The sequence below is a fragment of the Oncorhynchus gorbuscha genome, unplaced genomic scaffold (genome assembly GCF_021184085.1).
Source record: "Oncorhynchus gorbuscha isolate QuinsamMale2020 ecotype Even-year unplaced genomic scaffold, OgorEven_v1.0 Un_scaffold_1247, whole genome shotgun sequence".
Taxonomy (NCBI): Eukaryota; Metazoa; Chordata; class Actinopteri; order Salmoniformes; family Salmonidae; genus Oncorhynchus; species Oncorhynchus gorbuscha.
In genome coordinates this window covers 160,001-168,993 of record NW_025746079.1, presented here as the reverse complement: position 1 = coordinate 168,993, position 8,993 = coordinate 160,001, and positions in this window count along the sequence as shown.

Genomic DNA, 8,993 nt, shown 5'->3' with positions numbered 1-8,993 from the left:
ACCCTGCTACATCTCAACTCCCCGTGGAGGGAAACGAGACACCCTGCTACATCTCAACTCCCCGTGGAGGGAAACGAGACACCCTGCTACATCTCAACTCCCGAGGAGTGAAACAGTATGTTACTACATCTCAACTCCCTGAGGAGTGAAACAGTATGTTACTACATCTCAACTCCCTGAGGAGTGAAACAGTAGATCTCACTCCCCGTGGAGTGAAACAGTATGTTACTACATCTCAACTCCCCGTGGAGTGAAACAGTATATTACTACATCTCAACTCCCCGTGGAGTGAAACAGTATATTACTACATCTCAACTCCCCGAGGAGTGAAACAGTATGTTACTACATCTCAACTCCCCGTGGAGGAAACGAGACACCCTGCTACATCTCAACTCCCGAGGAGTGAAACAGAAACTACATCTCAATGTTACTACATCTCAACTCCCCGAGGAGTGAAACAGTATGTTACTACATCTCAACTCCCAGAGGAGTGAAACAGTATATTACTACATCTCAACTCCCCGTGGAGTGAAACAGTATGTTACTACATCTCAACTCCCCGTGGAGGAAACAGTATGTTACTACATCTCAACTCCCGAGGAGTGAAACAGTATGTTACTACATCTCAACTCCCCGTGGAGGGAAACGAGACACCCTGCTACATCTCCTCCCGAGGAGTGAAACAGTATATTACTACATCTCAACTCCCTGTGGAGGGAAACAGTATGTACTACATCTCAACTCCCGTGGAGTGAAACAGTATGTTACTACATCTCAACTCCCGAGGAGTGAAACAGTATGTTACTACATCTCAACTCCCGAGGAGTGAAACAGTATGTTACTACATCTCAACTCCCTGAGGAGTGAAACAGTATGTTACTACATCTCAACTCCCGTGGAGTGAAACAGTATGTTACTACATCTCAACTCCCCGTGGAGTGAAACAGTATGTTACTACATCTCAACTCCCGTGGAGTGAAACAGTATATTACTACATCTCAACTCCCCGTGGAGTGAAACAGTATGTTACTACATCTCAACTCCCCGTGGAGTGGAAACTACATCTCACTCCCCCGTGGAGTGAAACAGTATGTTACTACATCTCAACTCCCCGTGGAGGGAAACAGACACCCTGCTACATCTCAACTCCCGTGGACATCTCACATCTCAACCCCGTGGAGTGAAACAGTATGTTACTACATCTCAACTCCCGTGGAGTGAAACAGTATATTACTACATCTCAACTCCCCGTGGAGTGAAACAGTATGTTACTACATCTCAACTCCCCGTGGAGTGAAACAGTATGTTACTACATCTCAACTCCACGTGGAGTGAAACAGTATGTTACTACGTCTCAACTCCCGTGGAGTGAAACAGTATATTACTACATCTCAACTCCCCGTGGAGTGAAACAGTATGTTACTACATCTCAACTCCCCGTGGAGTGAAACAGAATGTTACTACATCTCAACTCCCAGAGGAGTGAAACAGTATGTTCCTACATCTCAACTCCCAGTGGAGGGAAACGAGACACCCTGCTACATCTCAACTCCCCGTGGAGTGAAACAGTATATTACTACATCTCAACTCCCCGAGGAGTGAAACAGTATACTACATCTCAACTCCCCGTGGAGGAAACGAGACACCCTGCTACATCTCAACTCTCCGTGGAGTGAAACAGTATGTTCCTACATCTCAACTCCCCGTGGAGGGAAACGAGACACCCTGCTACATCTCAACTCTCCGTGGAGTGAAACAGTATGTTACTACATCTCAACTCCCGTGATGGTGAAACAGTATATTACTACATCTCAACTCCCCGTGGGTGAAACAGTATGTTACTACATCTCAACTCCCCGTGGAGGTGAAACAGTATGTTACTACATCTCAACTCCCGTGGAGGAAACGAGACACCCTGCACATCTCAACTCCCGTGGAGTGAAACAGTATGTTACTACATCTCAACTCCCGTGGAGTGAAACAGTATATTACTACATCTCAACTCCCGTGGAGGAAACAGAGACACCCTGCTACATCTCAACTCCCTTGGAGGAAACGAGACACCCTGCTACATCTCAACTCCCGTGGAGGAAACGAGACACCCTGCTACATCTCAACTCCCGTGGAGGGAAACGAGACACCCTGCTGCATCTCAACTCCCGAGGAGTGAAACAGTATGTTACTACATCTCAACTCCCCTGAGGAGTGAAACAGTATGTTACTACATCTCAACTCCCTGAGGAGTGAAACAGTATGTTACTACATCTCAACTCCCCGTGGAGTGAAACAGTATGTTACTACATCTCAACTCCCCGTGGAGTGAAACAGTATATTACTACATCTCAACTCCCCGTGGAGTGAAACAGTATATTACTACATCTCAACTCCCCGTGGAGTGAAACAGTATGTGTGGAGTGAAACAGTATATTACTACATCTCAACTCCCCGGGAGTGAAACAGTATATTACTACATCTCAACTCCCCGTGGAGTGAAACAGTATGTTACTACATCTCAACTCCCATGGAGTGAAACAGTATGTTACTACATCTCAACTCCCAGTGGAAACGTAGACCCCGCTACATCTCAACTCCCGAGGAGTGAAACAGTATATTACTACATCTCAACTCCCCGTGGAGTGAAACAGTATGTTACTACATCTCAACTCCCGTGAGTGAAACAGTATGTTACTACATCTCAACTCCCCGTGGAGGAAACGAGACACCCTCACACTCAACTCCCGTGGAGTGAAACAGTATATTACTACATCTCAACTCCCCGTGGAGGAAACGAGACACCCTGCTACATCTCAGCTCTCCCGTGAGTGAAACAGTATGTTCACTACATCTCAACTCCGTGGAGTGAAACAGTATGTTCTACATCTCAACTCCCAGAGGAGTGAAACAGTATGTTCCTACATCTCAACTCCCAGAGAGTGAAACAGTATGTTACTACATCTCAACTCCCAGTGGAGTGAAACAGTATGTTACTACATCTCAACTCCCAGAGGAGTGAAACAGTATGTTACTACATCTCAACTCCCAGGAGTGAAACAGTATGTTCCTACATCTCAACTCCCAGAGGGTGAAACAGTATGTTCCTACATCTCAACTCCCAGAGGAGTGAAACAGTATGTTACTACATCTCAACTCCCGTGGAGTGAAACAGTATGTTACTACATCTCAACTCCCAGAGGGTGAAACAGTATGTTACTACATCTCAACTCCCAGAGGAGTGAAACAGTATGTTACTACATCTCAACTCCCAGAGGAGTGAAACAGTATGTTCCTACATCTCAACTCCCAGAGGAGTGAAACAGTATGTTCCTACATCTCAACTCCCAGAGGAGTGAAACAGTATGTTACTACATCTCAACTCCCGTGGAGGGAAACAGTATGTTACTACATCTCAACTCCCGTGGAGTGAAACAGTATGTTACTACATCTCAACTCCCCGTGGAGGTGAAACAGTATATTACTACATCTCAACTCCCCGTGGAGTGAAACAGTATATTACTACATCTCAACTCCCCGTGGAGTGAAACAGTATGTTACTACATCTCAACTCCCGAGGAGTGAAACAGTATGTTACTACATCTCAACTCCCCGTGGAGGAAAGCTTGAGACACCCTGCTACATCTCAACTCCCGAGTGAAACAGTATATTACTACATCTCAACTCCCCGTGGAGTGAAACAGTATGTTACTACATCTCAACTCCCGAGGAGTGAAACAGTATGTTACTACATCTCAACTCCCCGTGGAGGGAAACGAGACACCCTGCTACATCTCAACTCCCCGAGGAGTGAAACAGTATATTACTACATCTCAACTCCCCGTGGAGGGAAACGAGACACCCTGCTACATCTCAACTCCCCGTGGAGTGAAACAGTATGTTCCTACATCTCAACTCCCCGAGGAGTGAAACAGTATGTTCCTACATCTCAACTCCCAGAGGAGTGAAACAGTATGTTCCTACATCTCAACTCCCAGAGGAGTGAAACAGTATGTTACTACATCTCAACTCCCCGTGGAGTGAAACAGTATGTTACTACATCTCAACTCCCAGAGGAGTGAAACAGTATGTTACTACATCTCAACTCCCAGAGGAGTGAAACAGTATGTTCCTACATCTCAACTCCCAGAGGAGTGAAACAGTATGTTCCTACATCTCAACTCCCAGAGGAGTGAAACAGTATGTTACTACATCTCAACTCCCGTGGAGTGAAACAGTATGTTACTACATCTCAACTCCCAGAGGAGTGAAACAGTATGTTACTACATCTCAACTCCCAGAGGAGTGAAACAGTATGTTCCTACATCTCAACTCCCAGAGGAGTGAAACAGTATGTTCCTACATCTCAACTCCCAGAGGAGTGAAACAGTATGTTCCTACATCTCAACTCCCAGAGGAGTGAAACAGTATGTTACTACATCTCAACTCCCCGTGGAGGGAAACAGTATGTTACTACATCTCAACTCCCCGTGGAGGGAAACAGTATATTACTACATCTCATCTCCCCGTGGAGTGAAACAGTATGTTACTACATCTCAACTCCCCGTGGAGGGAAACAGTATATTACTACATCTCATCTCCCCGTGGAGTGAAACAGTATGTTACTACATCTCAACTCCCCGAGGAGTGAAACAGTATATTACTACATCTCAACTCCCCGTGGAGTGAAACAGTATGTTACTACATCTCAACTCCCCGAGGAGGGAAACAGTATGTTACTACATCTCAACTCCCCGTGGAGGGAAACTTGAGACACCCTGCTACATCTCAACTCCCCGTGGAGAAAACAGTATGTTACTACATCTCAACTCCCCGTGGAGTGAAACAGTATGTTACTACATCTCAACTCCCCGTGGAGTGAAACAGTATGTTACTACATCTCAACTCCCCGAGTGAAACAGTATGTTACTACATCTCCAACTCCCCGAGAGTGAAACAGTATGTTACTACATCTCAACTCCCTGAGGAGTGAAACAGTATGTTACTACATCTCAACTCCCGTGGAGTGAAACAGTATGTTACTACATCTCAACTCCCCGTGGGAGGGAAACGAGACATCCTGCTACATCTCAACTCCCGTGGAGGAAACGAGACACCCTGCCCATCTCAACTCCCCGTGGAGAAACGAGACACCCTCTTACATCTCAACTCCCCGTGGACCCCTCGAGACACTCTGCTACATCTCAACTCCCCTTTTCCTGGGAAACGAGACACCCTGCTACATCTCCCAACTCCCCGTGGAGGAAACGAGACACCCTGCTACATCTCAACTCCCCGTGGAGGAAACGAGACCCCCTGCTACATCTCAACTCCCCGTGGGAGGGAAACGACACCCTGCTACATCTCAACTCCCCGTGGAGGAAACGAGACACCATGCTACATCTCAACTGCCCGTGGAGGAAACGAGACACCCTGCTACATCTCAACTCCCCGTCTCTTCCTCGAGACACCCTGCTTCATCTCAACTCCTCCCTCTCTTCCTCAGAGACACCCCTTCATCCTCAGCTCCCCGTGGGACCTCTCGAGACACCCTGCTACATCTCAACTTCCCGTGGACCTCTCGAGACACCCTGCTCATCTCAACTCCCCGTGGAGTCCTCTCAGTCATCCTCTCACTACATCTCAACTCCCCTGTTCCTACATCTCAACTTCCCGTGGAGTGACCTCCAGACACCTCCACTCTCTACATCTCAACTCCCGAGTGAAACAGTATGTTACTACATCTCAACTCCCGGAGTGACCGCAGTATGTTCCTACATCTCAACTCCCCGTGGAGTCTCTTCCTCCTCTCTTAATCTCAGTATGTTACTACATCTCAACTCCCCGTTGAAACAGTATGTTACTACATCTCAACTCCCGTGGAGTGAAACAGTATGTTCCTACATCTCAACTCCCCGTGGAGGAAACAGTATATTACTACATCTCAACTCCCCGTGGAGTGAAACAGTATGTTCCTACATCTCATCCTCCTCTCTAACTCTCCCGTGGAGGGAAAATTATATTACTTCATCTCAACTCCCTGATAGATGAGTGAAACAGTATGTTACTACATCTCAACTCCCCGAGGAGTGAAACAGTATTTACTACATCTCAACTCTTCGTGGAGTGAAACAGTATGTTCCTACATCTCAACTCCCCGTGGATCTTCAGTGAAACCCTAATATTAGTATCCACGTTACTACATCTCAACTCTCCGTGTAATTAACAGTATGTTACTACATCTCAACTGTGGAGTGAAACAGTATGTTTACTACATCTCAACTCCCCGTGGAGTGAAACAGTATGTTACTACATCTCAACTCCCGTGGATTTGTGAAACAGTATGTTACTACATCTCAACTCCCCGTGGATGAACAGTACCCTCATCTTCCATGCAGAACTACATGACTCAACTCCTGTTGGAGTGCACAGACTGCTCGTTTCAAGTCCTGCCATCTCAACGTCCCCGTGGATTTAGGTCCGTGGTTTCCCAGAGGCCGTTCCAAAACTTCAAATGTTCGCTTCTCAACTCCCAGTGGAGAAAGCGAGACACCCCTGCTAGACAACTCCCGTGTGTGTTTGGATCAGTATATTACTTCTGCTCCCGAGGTGAAACAGTATGTTCATCTCAACTCCCCAGATGGAGAAGCAGGGAACCCTGCTATTCATCTCAACTCTAACTAGTATGTTCCCTACATCTCAACTCCCCTGGAGGAAAGCAGAGACATGTTCTGTTCCTCAGTTATCCAACTCTAACTAACATATTTCTACTCTCAGTTATCCCTCTAACTAACATGTTCTACTCCTCAGTTATCCAACTCTGACTAACATGTTCTGTTCCTCAGTTATCAACTCTAACTAACATGTTACTACTCCTCAACTCCCGTGGAGAGCGAGACACCCTGCTACATCTCAACTCCCCGTGGAGTGAAACAGTATGTTACTACATGTTCTACTCCTCATCTATCTATAACTTCTTTTATTTCTCTCCTCAGTTATCCAACTCTAACTAACATGTTCTACTCTCAGTTATCAACTCTAACTAACATGTTCTATCTCTCAGTTATCCAACTCTAACTAACATGTTCTCCTCAGTTATCCAACTCTAATTAACATGTCTACTCCTCAGTTATCCAACTCTAACTAACATAATATTAGATAAAGGGGAACCTGAGTGAACAAATAACACAACATATAACATATTTACATACGCATTGCATTTGTTTAATTAGTTAACTAAACATCTAATTCTTCCTGTGTGAAGAGCTTTGTCCCTTTACTTCAGTAATTGATCGTTGTCCCCATCTGACTCCGCACACTATTCACAACGAGCCCGCCTCTGTCGCTAGTTGATCCAGCCTCTCACATATCACTCGTGTTGTACCTCTCGTGTACCAGTGACATTTCGTTGTTTGTTTAACCGCTCGTTACTCCTGCCACAACGCCAATTGGGATTAGAACCCAGATACCCAGGCCGCCCGTCTCGTTTCTCTCTCGCTTTTGTTATTTTCATGTAGATTTTTGTTTTCATCGTTTTGCTGTGAGCGCTGTGCTTCTCGTTTCAATTCACAGATGGAATAACACTTTCATTCAGTTATCCAACTCTAACTACCATGTTCTACTCTCAGTTATCCAACTCTAACTAACATGTTCTGTTCCTCAGTTATCAACTCTAACTAACATGTTCATTCCTCAGTTATCCAACTCTAGCCTATATCTTCTACTCCTCCAGTTATCAACTCTAACTAACATGTTCTATACATAGTTTATCAACTCTAACTAACATGTTCTACTCTCGAATAAATATCCTTCGTTTATATTCTCTCCTCAGTTATCCAACTCTAACTAACATGTTCTGTTCCTCAGTTATCCAACTCTAACTAACATGTTCTGTTCCTCAATTATCAACTCTAACTAACATGTTCTACTCCTCAGTTATCCAACTCTAACTAACATGTTCTACTCCTCAGTTATCCAACTCTAACTAACATGTTCTACTCCTCAGTTATCCAACTCTAACTAACATGTTCTACTCCTCAGTTATCCAACTCTAACTAACATGTTCTGTTCCTCAGTTATCAACTCTAACTAACATGTTCTACTCCTCAGTTATCCAACTCTAACTAACATGTTCTACTCCTCAGTTATCCAACTCTAACTAACATGTTCTACTTCTCAGTTATCAGCTCTAACTAACATGTTCTGTTCCTCAGTTATCCAACTCTAACTAACATGTTCTGTTCCTCAGTTATCAACTCTAACTAACATGTTCTACTCCTCAGTTATCCAACTTAACTAACATGTTCTACTCCTCAGTTATCCAACTCTAACTAACATGTTCTGTTCCTCAGTTATCCAACTCTAACTAACATGTTCTACTCCTCAGTTATCCAACTCTAACTAACATGTTCTACTCCTCAGTTATCCAACTCTAACTAACATGTTCTGTTCCTCAGTTATCCAACTCTAACTAACATGTTCTGTTCCTCAGTTATCCAACTCTAACTAACATGTTCTACTCCTCAGTTATCCAACTCCTAACTAACATGTTCTGTTCCTCAGTTATCCAACTCTAACTAACATGTTCTACTCCTCAGTTATCCAACTCTAACTAACATGTTCTGTTCCTCAGTTATCCAACTCTAACTAACATGTTCTACTCCTCAGTTATCCAACTCCTAACTAACATGTTCTACTCCTCAGTTATCCAACTCTAACTAACATGTTCTGTTCCTCAGTTATCCAACTCTAACTAACATGTTCTGTTCCTCAGTTATCCAACTCTAACTAACATGTTCTACTCCTCAGTTATCCAACTCTCTAACATGTTCTACTCCTCAGTTATCCAACTCTAACTAACATGTTCTGTTCCTCAGTTATCCAACTCTCTAACATGTTCTGTTCCTCAGTTATCCAACTCTAACTAACATGTTCTCTCCTCAGTTATCCAACTCTAACTAACATGTTCTACTCCTCAGTTATCCAACTCTAACTAACATGTT